Consider the following 17,979-nt stretch of genomic DNA (forward strand, 5'->3'; position numbering starts at 1 on the left):
CAGCGTGGTTTGCTCTACAACCATACAGAATTACATAACCTACATTCCTGTTGATTTCTTTGGTGATGACATACGCCAGGAACGAATTATAGACATGATGATCTCAGTGGAGGGCATAGAAAGTGACACCTTGGAATTAACGTCAAACTCAGCAGTTGGTACAGGTGGCGTGTCTGCTATATCTTAAATGTAGCACGTTAGGACAACCATGATGAAAACTGTGGTAATTCAAGAACATGAGAAATGTGGCCAGTAAATAAGGGTGGTGACAGGTGACGATGAATTTATCTAAAATTTATAGATCGTTAGAACCTCGCTTCCCACCCCAGCTCTCTGCAACCTACTACACAAGGTGCCCTTGGCTTATCAGGAAAGCTGGGAATGCAGACTCGTGCCCTCTTCATCGCAAACCTCCAAACAATCCCGGAGGATAGACGCAAACAGGAAGAAACGGAAGTGATCAGTGGACTAGCACACAGTTCATTACTAGTCTTCTTCCAGGTGTGTATGAGGGGAACTGGTGATACAGCAGGGGGGGGGGGTAGGGTTATTCCCCGCATTTGTTGACGCCAACATGAGTTTTCCCGTCACCACTACTGAAGAGCCTCGCCTACAAGACGTTGACACAGTTTTTTAAGAAAAGATTAGACAACTTTATGGATGGGGATGACAGGTGGTGATGGATACGGAGCTGCCTAGTGTAGGGCTTATGGTCTCTTGCAGTCTCCTTCATTCTTATGTTCTTATGTTATTTGCTAGGGCGGCAGCAAGCAACATCAGGTTTAACGAAGAAAAGTTTTGAGATGGTGAATTATGGGCTGAAACAAGAAACAAAGAAAACAACAAGACTATATTTGGAAAGAGACAGGAAATCTTGGTACTGCCACACGTGAAATGCCTTAGCGAGTATTGGTCCTTCACCATTAAGAAAAGCTAAGGAGATGGCTGGATAGGTGAACTTCTGCTACCAGTATGCCCTATAGGCCTAAACAATGCCGAACCTCTGAGAGATGTTGACAGTCCGTGCTGGACTAGTGCTGCCAGCTGTGACGACCTCATAAGAGGTGTGACAGTAGTACAGAATTCAGGATGGGTGCATTCCTTGACTGGTTACCTTCCATATATGGAGAAAGAAGCCTTCTGGTATATATGTAGAGAGATACAATAGAAAGAATTTTTTAAACTTTTATCATTGTCATTATTATTACTATTATTATTATTCTAATTATTACTATTATTATTACCATTATCATTACTCTTATTATCGTTATATTTTTATTATGTTTACTATTATTATTATTATCATCATTATTATTATGGGGGATGGGGGTGAGGGAGTATGTATGAGAAATAAATTGACGCAGCCCGAAGGGATTTCTCCCCGTCTTTTCCTTTTCTGCATGAGGGGACGGAGAGGGGGGGTTGCCGAATTAATGAAGCGGCCTTGCTGTGGATGTGCTGTGTCTTGCGACACTGCTTCTGACTCGGCAGTTGACAAAATGCAGAGATGACCCGTCATCCAAGGGGTGCCAAGATAAGAGAGAGGGATGAGGGTAGAGGGGAGTGGAGTATGTAGGGGATGGAACGGGTGGGAGTGGTTTCTATGCCTTGTCTTTTGGCTGTCTCCCGTGTAAGGGGGAAAAAGCCTTTGGTATATGTATGTTTGTATGTATGTATTATTATTATTATTATTATTATTATTATTATTATTATTATTATTATTATTATTATTATTATTATTATCATTATTATTACTATTATTATCATCATTACTATTATTATTATTACTATTATCATTATTATCATGATTACTATTATATTATTATTATTATTATTATTGTTATTATTATTATTATCATGATTGCTATTATTATATTATTGTTATTATTATTATTATTATTATTATTATTATTATTATTATTATTATTATTATCATCATTATTATTATTATTATTATTATTATTATTATTACTATTTTTCTTTTATTACTCTTTTTCTGTATGTGGGGACGGACAGAAGAGGGGTTGCCGATTAAATGAAGCGGCCTTGCTGTGGATGTACTCCCAGGAGGAGCAAAGATAAGGGGGAGGTTACAAGGTGAATGGGAGTGGAGTATGTGGGGATGGAATGGGTGGGAGTGGAATTTATGCCTTTGTTTTTTGCCTCTCTCACTTGTAATGGGGGGAAAAAGCCGTTGGTATTTGTTTCATTACTTTTGTTATTTTTACGGGTCAATTGTAGAATTTCCCCCCACCACAATGATCAACTGTACAACTTCACCCCAACTACACTCAAGTGTAGAATCCTTCCTCACTGATGAACATATTCCACCCTAACATAGCCCAGGTTAGGTTAGATTGGGCTAGGTTTGATTAGGTTATGTTAGGTCAGGTTAGTTTATGTATCACGAGGCATAATCAGCTGTAGAATGTTAGGTTAGATTAGATAAAGTTTGTTTAGGTTATGTATCACGAGCAATAATCAACTGTAGAATGACCAACCCAGCAACACCGAATTGTACAATCTCCACCTCAAGCGCGCGCGTGTGTGTGGATTCTACAATTGATTCATTTTTACTATTATTATAATTATTTTCAAGGTCATTTACAGAAACATTTTACGCCATGTAATGGCATTATCATAAGACGAAAGACCCGTATTTCAAGATTGGCATCAGAACACATATTTTCCATTTTAAACTCTCCTGTACCTAATCTTCTTTACTGCCTGCGCCTAACTAATAAGCGAAAAAACAAGCGCAGCTCAGTGTAAATTGTCCAAGTAATCCACAGTCCATTTTGGATGATTTTTGTGTTTACGTTTTTTTTTTCTATTTATACAATCGCCTATATTTGTGGGCGAACGGGGATGGAACAACTGATCACGAGTTTCTATTTCTACTGACAGTTATTAGGATCAGTTGCCAGCTTGGCTTTAATTTTATTTGTGATCAGTATCTCCCCTCAGCTAATTGTATGGCGTTTGCAAGAATGAAACCCTTTCAATTGCAACGCGATGACATTTTTATCAAAGTTGCAATTACAATTTGTATGTTAGGAATGTAAAAAAATTATCTATCTTAAAAAAAAAAAAAAACAGCCCCGTTACATTATTAATTTGGTTGGCTAACACTGGACGATTACGTTTCAAATGAGGGAAAGGGAAAATCCCCCTGGGTCGCAGTTCATTGTGAACTCGTTCGAAGTTGTCTACGGGGGATCGTGGCCAGTAGACTACTTCCGTTCACTCTTCGTGAGAAGGTTGCGGCCCATAATGATCCCATTGAAGAGGGTCACGGTCCTTAGTGATCTCGTTCAAGGCTAGGGACCTCTGAAAGGTTGCAGTCTGTAAAGACACCCTCTCATGGTAGGGTGCACGGGGGTCGCAGTCCACAACATATGTATGGATAATATCATCACAGTGTGAGATAAAAAATTTGTAGACCGAGCCGTACCATATTTATCGTTCAAATCCTGACCCATCTCCATGTCCGAATGTTTTAGAGGTAAAACATTTTGAAAGAGAACGTTCTAGTGGTGATATATGGGATGGCGTCAGTTGTACTCCGTATTTTCAGTTGAGTAAAATCATCTGGCATAATTCAGAGCAAAATCCTGTATCGTCTTCTCATGGAAGTTCATAATGTTTTGTTTTATTTCCCATATTTTTCGTTCATTGTTGCTGCCACGCTATCGATTGTCGCGCCATCCTAAATAGGCCGTTACAGCCGAGATTCATTTCCTCCAAATTGCACACATAAACATACCCAACCGATGGTGCTTGTTTTACATCGAACATTTTTATTCGTTTAAATACGACAAATGTTTATTATGAGAGCCAATCGTGTTTTTTATTATCATTAATCCGTTACACGTCAGTTTGTGTGACCAGTTTGTAGTCAGGACGTGATTGTCGATTGTCGAGCATTGAGTTGGTTACCAGCACGTGAGAAAGGTCGGACTCTCCCTATTACCAAAAACTTTAGAAGTTTTGATGTCATCCACCCTCACGGGCGTCAAAACATATTTGACAACAAATGTCATTATCTCTAACGTTTGAAAGTGTTCATCTTTGTGTGCTGAAAAGAAAATGTTGGTGATGATATTTCTCGCTGCAGTTAGTGTTTTGATTTTTGTGTTCACTGTGATGAGAACTTACAAGATATCTGGTTATGTTTAAGTGCCGTGCAATGGATCCTCGTGCGGAGTAGCTCGCCGTTTCACGGTAAGTGCAGAGAACAGCCATGCTAAGCTTCACAAATGAACAGACTACACTTCATTTTCTCAGCTAGGAGGTGGGGGATTTGTATGACTCGTAGCTTTTGGTTTAGGTCCGCCTTCCGGTTGCCTGTTGCCAACCGAAATGTTTATATATTGAAAGCGAACACTTACATGCTGCAGCACACAATAAGAGGCCCATACTATGTTCAACGTTGACTGCGAAAAAAAATAATAACACTTGTCATATTTCTCCCCTATATTTGCGCGATCAGATCTAGATTAACATCCTGATTGGCCAGCAATACTCAGGAATTGTGTTGTGCCGCTTGTGGAATGGATTGTACACAGTCCATTATCAAATCCCATTCAGTGCTAGTTTGGGTTGTCAGGTTGAGCGAGCAAGATTGGGTGATAATACCATCGGATTTGTTATTGAATAATTTGAATGTTATGAAAACGCGCAGTCATATTGGTCATGTATGGGTCCAACTACACTTTCAGGTATGCGTCGTGGGAGCACCAATCACACACAGGATATGGTGATGTACAAATTTCTCAGTTGTGTATTACTAACTTTATTCGTCTCACTGCTTAATATTTCAAGGCAAATTTCCGGGTGCCTGTTAGCGAGGAAATGTCTCTAGGCAATTAAGATCGTAGCGTTTTTCGACAGGTCTAATGACAGGGGAAATAAGAAGAACGAAATATATACAAAATTCGTGTGCCTACTGTGGCAAGGAACACTTTCAACAGAATTTCACAGGTGAGCATATTTTGTTTAATTGAATAAAATTTGAGGAACTTTCCTGTTATTGCCTCACCATTATTTCTTTATTTTATTTTTCTGTTGTCTTTGATTTTGTTTAGGTTAGGTTAGGATAGGTTAGGTTAACCTATCCTAACCTATCCTATCCTATCCTATCCTATCCTAACCTAACCCAAGATAAACAAAATCAAACGCAACAGAAAAATAAAGAAAAATAGTGGTGGGACAATAACAGGAAAGATCTAAATTTGAATATTCTCACCCTGGTGTTTCACGTTTTTAATAACTAACTTTTTCAGAAAAGGAATACAACTGAAAAATAAACCAGACTTACCCATGACAAGGCTTGATGTGCACAGATCAACTACGAAACCAGAGTCCCTCATTCGCTCGGTAATTTTATTTTTCAATTTATAACAGATAATGTTCTGGGATATGAACGGCTAAATTATTTTTTTCTTGTGAAGAAGTCAATTGGTTATTCTGTGTACAGATTGAGCACTAAATCCTCTTTGACCCGTCAAATAAGTGTTGACACTAGTTTACTAACTTTCCTTGACATTTGTCAAGAAGAAGGGTAGTTAGCAAGTTGCTAGTACTAGCGACTACTAAGCTAGAGTCAACGAGGCACAATCTAACGTAATTGAACTTGCGTTCTGTTGTACCCGTATACTGCTTCGGCTTGCGTAAATTTGATAATTTGTCGAGTTTGTCAAGTTCAATCTCACTTGAGTTAATGCTGCCGATGTTGACACGAATCGGGTAATTTTTTCATGGAGCTCAAACAAATCACTAACATTTGCTTCTATCGAAACAACACCATGCCTTTGTTAGTACGACGTTCAGCTTTTTTAAGTGTATGGAAAAACTGGAACGTCATTGGCATCCACAAAGACTGGGAATAGTAAATAATAATAGTGGCAGGTATATCAATGCATATCATTGTAAGACAACGAAACATGAAAAAATGCTGCTCTTACCATGCAACAACATATTTGCATTGCTCTATACCTGTGGTTCCCAACCCATTTTCTGTCATTTCCCCCTGCACCCAATTCAACCATCCAGATTTCCCCCTTCATGTGTATGAGAGAAAGAACAGTTAAAACACACTGAGACTATTTACTAGTTTATTTTTCAAATGCACTAACACAGCTAACATTAAATTGTATTGAATAAGAACACTAACACTAACACAGCATTTTAGTGTGACTTCTGGCATTGTTTGCCTATCACGAGTCCTTCAATGTCTGGAGAAGTTATGGAGAGCGCACATCGAAGATCCACCTCCACTTCCAACTTGTCTCGGTCTCTATTTGTACGGAAATTCGAGGTTTGAGTGTATTTTCTAATTATTTTCTGATAATTTCCAGAATTTTAATTCCAGACTAGAATTTCCCCCCTGAAACATCCAAATTTCCCCCCTGGTTGAGAACCACTGCTCTATACATACAATTTACATATATCTAGTATCAGGTAAATATTTTTGAAAATAGCACAATCTCATGGCCGAGTAACGTTCCCTTGAAGTCTGCATACGCAGAGGAAGGTTAGTTTGAACACCTAAGAATAAGTTAAATTTCAGAGATAAATACAATATTTCAAAAATATTCATAATTAATACTTATTTTAGAATGCATTTTACATAGTAATAACTTAAGTTGGTGAACTGAATGTATGTATATCGTTGTCTTTATTTCTGAAATTTAAACGATTTTTAGGTGTTCAAACAAACCTTCCTCTGCGTGTGTGTGTATATATTATATATATATATATATATATAATATATCAGCCTTTACATGCCAAGTGCATCCTCGGGGCAAAGTTCTGTGGCCCCCCGCCCCCCGCCCCCATCTCCACTTCCCATCTCTACTATCCCTTACATCCTGTTTTAGCTATTGGCTTGGGAAATACGAGTGATTCAACAATTTTTAAAAATGTTATATAATGCCTCTATTGTAGTAAGGATAAGGGGAAAATATTTCACATTCTGTTGATTCTAACGCCAAATTGGTATATTGAGGTAAAATATTCAGGGCTCATTTGACCTTTTTTTATTATAATTATTTTGTCAGCCTCGTGGGCGGCATGACAGACTAGAATTGCCACACCCTTAAATGTGCCGCGCCAGGGCATATGCCCCCCATGTGAGGGGCCTGATAAATATATATATATATATATATATATATATATATATATATATATATATATGTATATATATATATATATATATATATATTGTCACGTACCCAGTGTCTACGTTTTTTTTTTCTTTTTCGTGGTTGTCGTTAGTTGTCAGCCAGCACGTAGCTTTTACCTTCCCCCCCTTATCTGTGAGCTGTGTAGACCAGTTGACACACCCAGGTCGACATTGTCAGATAACAGCGGGTGGATTTCCTTGCCTTGCCCTCAAGTCATAGTAGGCCGTGGGGGCTTAAATTACCAAGTTGTATATTTTTAGTTATGTTTCTTTTCTTATTTTTTTTTTACATTTTCTTTGATATAATGTAAACAGCTATTAACTACAACTTGTAACACAGTTACCATATGTCATTACGATGCGACGTACTCCAATTTTTGTAAGTGATTAGAATTGTTGACATCAGTAACATTTTCCATCACCGGCAGCCTGGCTGGACATGCGCATTGCGCACGCCGAGATACCGGTTAATTGTCTTGTCTTTTTATTTTCTTTGTGTTAATATTACTTTTTTTATTACGTACATAATATTCTTGTGTGTGTAAGTGTAAGTGTTTTAGGCTGTTTGCTGTTATTCAAAGTGGTATAGGTAAAACCTTTTGTTGTACCCTTTGGCTCCAGTCTATCAGGTCAATTTGCGAGTATTTAAAGAGAAGCTCAATCTTCCCTCGTCGCTTCTTCCTCAATCCCGTTTCGAGTCGGTAGCCGGCCTTCCGTCTCTTTGTCGAGACTTTTTCATACAAGGTATGTAAGTGTTTTTTATAGGAAGTACGTCCTATGTCTAGTGCGGGATTTTTTTGTTAGGATTTTAGGTGTGCCGTGCGGGCTTTCACTAATCGGCTTTGTGAGTAACCGAGTTAATCTGTTTCCCCCACCTTTTGTGTATCCACGTTATGCCCTATGTATGTTTTTTTTTTCTTCTTTTTTTTAGATCATCTCCTTTTGGGATTTTGATTTGGTGTGTCATACGGGCTTTTACCAATTTGTTCTCGTGAGTGACCTTTATTTATCTGCGTTCTTCACCCTAATTTATCCACCTTACCACTCATTCTGTCTTCACACACACACACACACACACACACACACACATGTATATATATATATATATATATGCATATATATAATATATATATATATATATGCATATATATATATGCATATATATATATGCATGCATATATATATATGCATATATATATGCATATACCTGTATATGCAACAAGTTTCACAAAGCACACCTGAATACACAAATGATGCTAAACACCACAGTGAAAGGAAATTAAAGTTTTGAGTGCGAACGCTTCCGTGATATAATCACATCTTCAAGGATTACAAGAGTATATATATATTCTCTTCCAACCCTTGAAAATGTGATTCTATCACGAAAGCGCTCGAATTGAAACCGCAAATGTGAACAGTGTCTGATTTACATTTTCCTTCCTCTCTGCTTCCCTCCTTTATCTCTCTTTTACCACTCCCAGGAATCCATCTTGTCTGCGCCCCTGTGTGGGTCATTTAATGAATTAAATTTAATAAAACATGAGGCATACTTACGTAGTATGCTTTTACGATTGGAGATTGATATCCACAGATAAAAGAATGCTGATTACGAGAGAAATTCGCTAGTAACAGCGACATCAATCCGATAATTTTTATGACAGTCGCATGCAGGATTCGAACCCACTGCTTTCGGCCACTGGCCCACGTTTCTGCTCCTCTTCCTAAATCTCCCACCTTAATGACTCCATCTTTAAGGCGTGATGTTCATAAAAAAAAAAAGTGCAATATTATACCAAAGGACCAAAATATCTGATTATCAGTGACAATGTGCAGTGCTTGCAGAGCAGCATATCATTTTTGTTTTATTAGATATTATAGGATAAGATTACACTATCACTCAAGGTCCTTGTCACAGTTCTGCTTTGATGCATAGTCAAGATACAATAGAACCGCCACAGAAACTGAATATTTATTTTTTCATGACAGATTCAAAGAATTCAGTAAAGAGTATGGCTAGAGAATATGCAAAACGATATAGACAGCTTTCTTTTCTAATTCAACGTCTCGCAAAAATAAAAAATAACACTTCGAATACTCTGTATAACCAATGAGAGTATTCGATGCGTCATATAGCATGTATGTATCACGTGTTTTTATAGTTTTGCGACGTTGCAAAGCGAATAACTACAAAAAAAAAATGTTCAGCCTTGATGGTGTACTGTCGAACCAGGGGTTACTAGGCTAGATAGAGTGAGAAATGAGGAGGTAAGGAGGAGAATCCCTGTAGGGACGACACAGCTTCTCTATCTCGCCACAGTGGTATCTGGCTAGGTAAAATTATATGGATGGTGCACAGCGCATGTGAAATGTCGCACGTTCGAATGGCCATAAATGAATGGAGTGTGAAATAAGTGTAATTAGCTTGATTACAAAGGATTACAAAGGCGGAGTATGGCGACAGGAGACCTTTTGGTCCATATCTAGGTCGGATGCGAAAAAAGATAATAAATTAATAAATAAAAACTATAATAATGTAAATAACAAATAAAATACATAAATAAATGCATAGGTATAGTTAGATAATACATAAACAGGTAAATCACACAAGGTACCAGCACTGGAATGCAACACTAGTTACACTGAAAAGGAGAGATACCGTAAAAGATAAATTTGTAAGGTGATGAAATGTACAAGGGGAGAGAGTGGCAGCCGGCTGGAAGTGAACATTAAGGGAGAGAGACTGGAGGAAGTGGATAGTTTTAGATGCTTGGCTGCGAATGTGGCAAGAAAGGGGTGGAGGTAGAATGTAGATTGAGAGAAGCGAGTAAATGCCTTGGGGGATTAAAAAGTGTAATGAGAAATAGACATCTGGGAATGGATGCTAAGAGGAGGTTATATGAAGGAGTGATTGTGCCGACAGCACTGTACGGGGCAGAAACATGGAACATAAGAGAGGAAGAGAGGAGTTTAAATGTGTTTGAGATGAAATGTCTGAGAAGTATGATAGGGGTTACTAGGCTAGATAAGGTGAGAAATGAGGAGGAGAACAGGGGTGGAAAGGGAGTTGGGAGATAGGGTTGATGAAAGAGTATTAGGATAGTTTGGACACATGGAAAGAATGAGTGAAGAAAGATTAGTAAAAGAGGTATGGAAGGCAGAGGTGGAAAGAGTGAATGTGAGGGGGCGTCCTAGGATGAGATGGATGGATGGGGGTAAAAGGGGCATAACAAAAGAGAGGAATGTCTGTTGAGAAAGGACGGGAGAGAACAGAAGATGGGGTGAATGGAGAAGGGTTGTGTATGGATGATGCTGTGATGCATGAGGGGGAGTGGGTGGGGGATGGGGGATGAGGAAGTATGTATGAGAAATAATTTGACGCAGCCCGAATGGATTTCTCCCCGTCTTCTTTTCTGCATGAGGGGACGGAGAGGGGGGGTCGCCGAATTAATGAAGCTGCTTTGCTATGGATATGCCGTGTTTTGCGACACTGCTTCTGACCCAGGGCAGTGGACAGGATGCAGGGATGACCCGTCATCCAGTAGGTGCCAAGATGAGAGGGAGGGAGGAGGGTGGAGGGGAGTGGAATATGTAGGGAATGGAATGGGTGGGAGTGGTTTCTATGCCTTTTTCTTTTTGGCTACCCCCCGTGATAGAGGGAAAAAAAAGCCTTTGGTGTATCTATGTATTTGTAAGGTTGAAAGACTGTTTAATCAGTAGGAGTTTGCTAGCAGAACCCATCTAAGGACCAAACAAGCGAGTGAAATAAGGATCTGATGTGGTCTTAATCCCTGTCCACAAGAGCATCATATAGTGTCTGCAGACACGAAAGAGGATTGTTGGATGACGGACTCGCTCACCAGCTTTGTCTACAAAAAACAGTATTCTCATTTGTACTTGCAGACACTGTAGTATACCCGTAAGGAACAGGGCTTCAGGAATTATTCATGGCCGAGGGCTAGAGATGATATGCTCGTTACGCTGTTTCGTTTTGAAGGGATTCCGAAAAGAAATGCGAAGTGTAACTGTTTGCGTTACAATTTCTTCATCCCGATAATGTTGTTACTATTACATTACATCCAATTTTAGAGTCATATCGGGAGTGAAAGTAGACGCTCACAGATACCTTCGCTTAACATGTATCTGTGTTTAGAATGTATACGTTTCAAGGGTAACGCCTATAGGATTTTCTGGATAAGTATAGTAAACTTCATCCGTACCGTTTGTCACTGTTTTATTCACCTCCGTGTCGAAGAATACTTTTTGGTAATACTTTATGGGTTTGGGGGAGGTGTTCACATGCTTTGGGAGACCAATAATATTTAACGTGATATTGTATGACTGTTGAGAAGTAAGGATGCTGTAGCCATACCATCTTGTAAAATGTTCATTGGGTATAACTTGCCGGAATGAAGTCGGACATTTCAATACTGCGTCATGTGGCACCAAATGGAGTAGTTAAATCTTTCTTTCCCATCTCGAGTCACACACAACCTGTGTCACCACGCGACACCTGCTATCAAGCAGATGTTCGTAATGTTCCTGTGACGAACTTTCTCGATCTCGCCTCGGCTGCAAGTGCAGCGTCTGCTACAAAGGATTACAAAGGCGGAGCATGCCGACAGGAGACCTTTTGGTCCATATCTAGGTCGGATACGAAAAGAATCATAATAATAAATTAATAAATAAAAACTATAGTAATGTAAATAACAAATAAAATACATAAATGCATAGGTATAGTTAGATAATAAACAGGTAAATAGTAATTAATAATGAATTGACATATAACTAATAATAAATGAAAATCAAAACAGACAAATGATAAGAAAACAAAAACATAATATGAAATAAATGCTCGCTGCATTCCAAACGCCTTCGTGTCACATTGTCAGCTGATCCCCATAATTTCTTTATTTTAATTTTCTTAAGACTGAACAATTTTTCGATCTCCCTAAAACTGCGTCTATATTCTTTCATCTTGTTTAATCACGCTCGCTGTAGGTCATGGGAGAACAATCATGTAAGAATATAGAACATGGATAAACAAAAATTGGGTCCTTGTGACTGGTTGGTTCTTATTTGGGAGAAATATTGGTGGCGGAGAGCTTTCCCCGCGAGGCGCTTAACTGATAATGGTAATCTGTATCATAACAAGAACCTTGTCCGTCTCCATGTTAGAGACTAACGTGAGACTAAGTCTAGGCCTGTTACCAGCACAATTCGTAGACTTCAACTCAAGTATGTGACTCGTCTCCATGATATTGATCCCACTCGGAAGGTTCGTCCCCACAAAAGACAAACTCCGATAGAAGAAACGAAGAGGAGCTCTACAAGACTCATGGCTTGGACAGGTCGCTTGAATCTGCCAAGAGCTGTTTGTAAAATGCTGTATTAATATTGCGTGTTGGAACATATTGAAGGTTAATGTTGCATGCTGCATATAGGATTACCATTTTGCATGTTGTTATGGACTGTGATATACCGGCGTTTCTATTCTTATGGAAATCTTACACCGCTGTCGTACATTATTTTATTTAATGTATTGGTGTAGTTAGTCGTGGTGTTTATAGTTTGGTCCTTTTTTTTGTAGGAAGTTGTGTAGAAATGATAGAGGTATTGATGTTTGTTGCCTAGGATTTGGCGTAGTGTCATTGTTGTTTGAGGTGGCAAATGGAAAGAAAAAAACAGGTGGTTGTTGCTGAGTTTTGTCAGAGTAAACAGCATTTAAGGCCGAGAGCTTTATTGAATGTGCAACATTTTACAAAACGTTGGGCAACAAAGGCTTTGCCCTCGAATCGTGTTTACTTTGACAAAACTGTCGAGAGTTGCCATTTACAAACATTGTTGCAGAGTGTTGTATAAATCGGACATGTGTGAGGGAGCCTCGCATTGGCAGGTGGGAAGCTAGTTTCCTGACATAAGGTGGCGACGTGAGAGGCGGAAATGCCGTGTTCAAGTGTAAAACCCCGTTCACGCCAACGCAGTTCTAGTTCGGTGCTAGTGCGAATTGCAAATTTTGAAAATGGCTGTGCTCGATGAGTTTCTACCTTCCAGATCGGTGACCTCAGCTCTCACCAACACATTTCACCTATGCGTTTCTACTTCCATGTTAGTTCGGTGTAAACGCGCCCTGTCGTACTAGAAACGCATTGATCGAAATAATACCGAGATATCATCGAGATAACACTGCGCGGTGTTAGAGAAACGCAAGGTCAACGCATCGACCGCCAAGGCTCCCCTCAAAATTCAAACCTGATTAAAATTTAGAACTTCCCGCCGCAAAGCCAGTTCGATGTTCCAGAGCGAGCTGACATAGAAGTGATATCGAAATTAAAACGCATTGCCAGAAGTAGGATAGAAATAACAACGCGTACATCAAAATGATAACGAAGTCACCGTAATAGCACCGAGTTGTTGCCGTAGTAGCACCGAGTTGAGCTCGCGATAGTAGATTATCAAGGCCTTGGTAGCCCTACAAAACGGTTCGATACCGAACTGGCATAGAATAGAGAACGTAGCGTAAATGAACACACCGTACTGACACCGAAGTAACAGCGACCTGGAGGGTAGAAACGCATCGTACTCAATCATTTTAAAAAATTGCAACCCGTACTATCACCGAGCTAATCGCAGGATTGTATTTTTTGGGAGGCTTGGCGATCGATGCGTTTGACCATGCGTTTTTCTGACACCGCTCAGTGTGTTATCTTGATGTTATCTTGGTATCAGTTCGACTCATGCATTTCTAGTACGACAGGGTGTGTTTACACCGAAGTAATATTGAAGTAAAAACGCATAGGCGAAACGCGTTGGTGTGAGTGGGGTTCACCAATCTGGAAATGAGAAACGCATCGAACGCAGCCAAAAAATGCAACCCTTACTAACACCGAGCTAGAACTGCGGGGCTTAAACGTGCTGTTTCAAAACATCGGTTATATTGATGTGAGGGCATTTATGGGTGAATGTGGGAGTTGGTTGTTTTTAGGTAGTTTGTTGGGTGTCATTCTTAGCGTTTTTGCCACATTGCTGATCGTAGGACTGGATACTATCAGCCTGGTAATGTGTGGATATCACCTTTCGAGCCATCTTGCTCTCTTGTTCGTTGCCGTATGAGATGGCACCAAGCAGGAATATACAGTCTTGAAACGGGCGTAGGTTTGGACGATACATGAATGGATTTTGTGGACCAGGGAAAGGCGGGACTTAACGGTGGAAATTGCTTATGGAACACTTCATGAGTCTGATATGATTATACAATGAAGGAAGGGTTGTTTTGGATATGTAGAGCGGCGAGAATGGCGATGAGTTCAACGGTGAAGAGTGAGGCGACAGGTAAGGGAGCCTGGCTCTAGTTAATCTGCTCCCCCAACTCGTGTAGGATCGCAGTTTTAGGAGATCACAAGATCGGAGGCAAAATGCTTTTTGATGTTTAGCATGGGGTATCCAGGCGAGTCTATTATGTTACTTATACGCCGTGTCTGTTCTACGACTGGGAGGGTAGTGTTTCGTAGTTGTACTTATGAAGTATCTTTGCTGCAACATTGTCGAATGACTTTGACATGGAGAAACAGTATCCACGGTCTTCTGTGCCTATTGGTACACTCTGTTAACAGCTTTTTGGAAAAGGCGATTGTTATGAGTAGTGTAGGTTCCGACGCAGAGTAGGGTTAAGTCGTCGACATATAGGTTGCGTCTATCAACTATTTTTTAGGGGTTATTTTGTCATCAATTGCTATAGTAAAAGAAGAAGAATGCTGAGGACACTCCCTTGGGGGATACCTTATTGGATATGTGGTGAGGATAGGGTTGTTTCTTTGCTGACTCGGAATGTTCTGTGGGTTAGGAATCGGGCATTGAAAACCCTAGGAGGTAAACCTTATGAAAGATCTACCGTTTCCAGGCCGTTTCATATATCTTCTCCAAATAAACACAGCATATACTGTATGTGTTGTTTGGTGGCAAATACAATGCAGATTACCGTTACTACTTGTACTGGGATGTCTGTTGAGCTGCGGCCAGTTCGGAATCCTGCTTGAAGGGGCGGTATGAAAGACTGGCGTTCCAATTGCCATGGGAGAATATTTTTTCCTTATGAATTGACATAATTTCAAATGCGATAGTTGTTTGGAAAGGTTTTGCCTCTTACTATTGTTTCAGCTACATGGGGAGGTGAGCATATGGCCTGATTGTGTCATTAATTTGGAGACCAGGAGAGGATTTTGAGTGTTTCATATATAGAAAGCATATTTTTTGAGTTATTTCTTATACCATTCTTATTGAACTTGATGGCAGGTGACGGTCTGATCGATCAAATTGCAGAAAGCAATTTTCTCCTCATGGATTAATATAAAAAAATAAACGTTTAATATTAATCTTTTTGTCCAGGATTTGTAGATTTCAAAGTATTTTCTTCTTCAACTGGGGAATAAAGTTGTTGAGATTTAAGGCTTTTATGATCCGTGGTGTAGGTGGCTTGTCCCGTTAAGGCTTATGACGCATAATACGTGGGAAGCAAGTCACTGATGGAGGGGGAGTTTGCAGTTTTTGAGGGAAGGATTAATTGCTCTATATTTAATGATGGTCTATTTTTTTTAATAAAAAAGAACTCCTGCACTGCAGTTTGAAATCTTGGGGATCACTTGTCCTATATATGGTGGAGGTATTGTCCCTCGAGTTTTCTGCAGGTCTTACGTCATGGTTCATTGGAAAAAAAAAAAAAAAAAAAAAAAAAAAAAAAAAAAAAAATATATATATATATATATATATATATATATATATATATATATATGAGAATAGATCACAAAAAACACGTGATTCACCAAATGTGTAATAAAACCACTTGGAAAATAAAATGAACGGTGACCAAACGTTTTCGTCTATTTAAGACGAAAACGTTTGAAAATGTCATGAATAGGCGAAAACGTTCGGTCACATTTAATTTAATTTTCAAAGTGGTTTTATTACACACACACACACACACACACACACACACACACACACACACACACACATATATATATATATATATATATATATATATATATATATATATATATATATATATATATATATATATATATACGTTGTTACGATGGTAAATATTTTTTTCCAGAGGTGTTCTAGTAAATCATAATGTTTAAGGGATAGGTATGTGGTATTCTTTTGAGGTGGGACATGGCTGTGTGTGCGTATGCTTAGTTGTATTTCCTGTAAACAGATGCAGTCAGGTTTGTATTGCTAGAGAGGGATGCACAGGATGAGTCCGCGGCACTTCCATTGTACGGTGGAATGCATTGTTATTTGGGTTGGTATGATAATGGTGGCCGATTTTGGTTGTGTCTCAGTGGACGCTCGTATATATTTTACTGGTCTGCCGTCTAGGTTTTGTTAGTGTACTTGAGTGTTGTTTAGGGGAGGAGTGGGGTTGTGTGGGGGTGTGTCTGAACTTGGCATGTACTTTTCCATTCCAGTTGGTTTTGGCAGGATAACAGAGGTATAAGAGGCGTTTATAGGGTGTGTTGGTGTGTGTAGTTAGTGTTGGGTAGGATTCTACCTCAAGATTTGAGGCTACATGTACTCCGAATGGTTTGGTAGCGGTTTTGAAGTGGCTAGTTTACTGGTGTGATGTAGTTGATGCACTCCAGTAGATCTTCTGTAGTTTCTTCTGGATATTTTGGACTTTTCTTAAGGTGGGTTTTAGGTGCTGGGGTGAGTGAGGGGAGGGGTGGATAGGTTTGCTGGTGGGAGAGGTGGTGGGGAGGAGAAGGTGGGGTTTTTATAAGAGGCTCTTGTTCTTTACAAGGGGAGAGGGTGAGTGGTTGAGTTAGGGGACCCTGTAGCATAGGTGAGATGGTCGTAGGAGTTTGTATAAGGAGTTCCTGTATCATGTACGGAGGTGGAACTATTAGTGGGTAAGGTGGGATAGCCTGACTGATTGTAGTGCTTCTGCATGTGTGACCCCAGTTCTGAACATCCATCGTTCTTGTCTTCGGGAATCTCGGAAATTGATGCGTTATGAACCTCGGGGACAGATGATTATGTTTTTTCACTTGTATACAGTACAGCTTGAGGATGGTGCATGGTGATCTTGGTTGTGGGTTCTACAGTTGGGTTTAGGCATAGTGTACTACATCCGGGGCCTGAGCAATGTACACATGTGCCTTCTAGGCGATGATATCATCGTCTCGTGTCCAAAACGTTGGCAAGTTTAGGGTGGGAGGATCTTCGGTTCCTTGACAAGGAAGTGAAGGGGGGTGGGGGTGGGATGGGGATGCTCCAATGGTATTTTGGTTTTGGGAAGGTTGTTGCTTCCTTCTAGTTGATTAGTTATTAATGATATTGCTCTTGTTGTTGTGATTGTTGCCTTGTCTTCTTTTTGTTGTTCTATTTTGCTTTGATGTTCTTTTGTTGTATTGTTTTGTTTTGTCTTGTCATATTTTTGTCTTATTTTGTTGTCCTATTGCCTAATCTTGTTGTTACTTTGTTGTTGTTCCTGTTTCGTTGTTTTTTGTAGTTGTTTTCGCTACGCCGTCCCAAGTCGCCTTTATATGGCACGCACAGGAATCACGGTGGCAGAATTCTTCTCCCCCCACCACAGGAGGATCTGGAAGAGGTAGTCACAGAAATGAGAAAGGACAGTTTCAAAGGAGTAGTATTAAGAAGGGATGGGGGTAGTATATAAGTTTCATAACTCCTTTACAAATAAAGATATTTAGCTCTAATATAAACGAATGATGTGTGCCTCAGGTCCGTAGGGGTTAAAAAAAAATAGTCCTTAATGTACTGGTTGCATGTTA

At 39.5% G+C, this 17,979-nt stretch overlaps 1 protein-coding gene across 1 annotated transcript in view; it reads left to right on the forward strand.

Moving 5' to 3' along the window:
- Positions 1–3,962: 3,962 nt before the first annotated feature.
- Positions 3,963–17,979, forward strand: part of LOC143036809 (uncharacterized) — a 250,148-nt gene continuing 236,131 nt past the window's right edge. The window contains exon 1 of the mRNA XM_076204576.1: positions 3,963–4,224. The gene's annotated coding sequence lies outside the window, so the exon portion shown is untranslated. The remainder of the gene's footprint in view (positions 4,225–17,979) is intronic.

This window comes from Oratosquilla oratoria, chromosome 21, assembly GCF_046742065.1.
Source record: "Oratosquilla oratoria isolate Oo_2021 chromosome 21, ASM4674206v1, whole genome shotgun sequence".
In the NCBI taxonomy this organism is placed as follows: Eukaryota; Metazoa; Arthropoda; class Malacostraca; order Stomatopoda; family Squillidae; genus Oratosquilla; species Oratosquilla oratoria.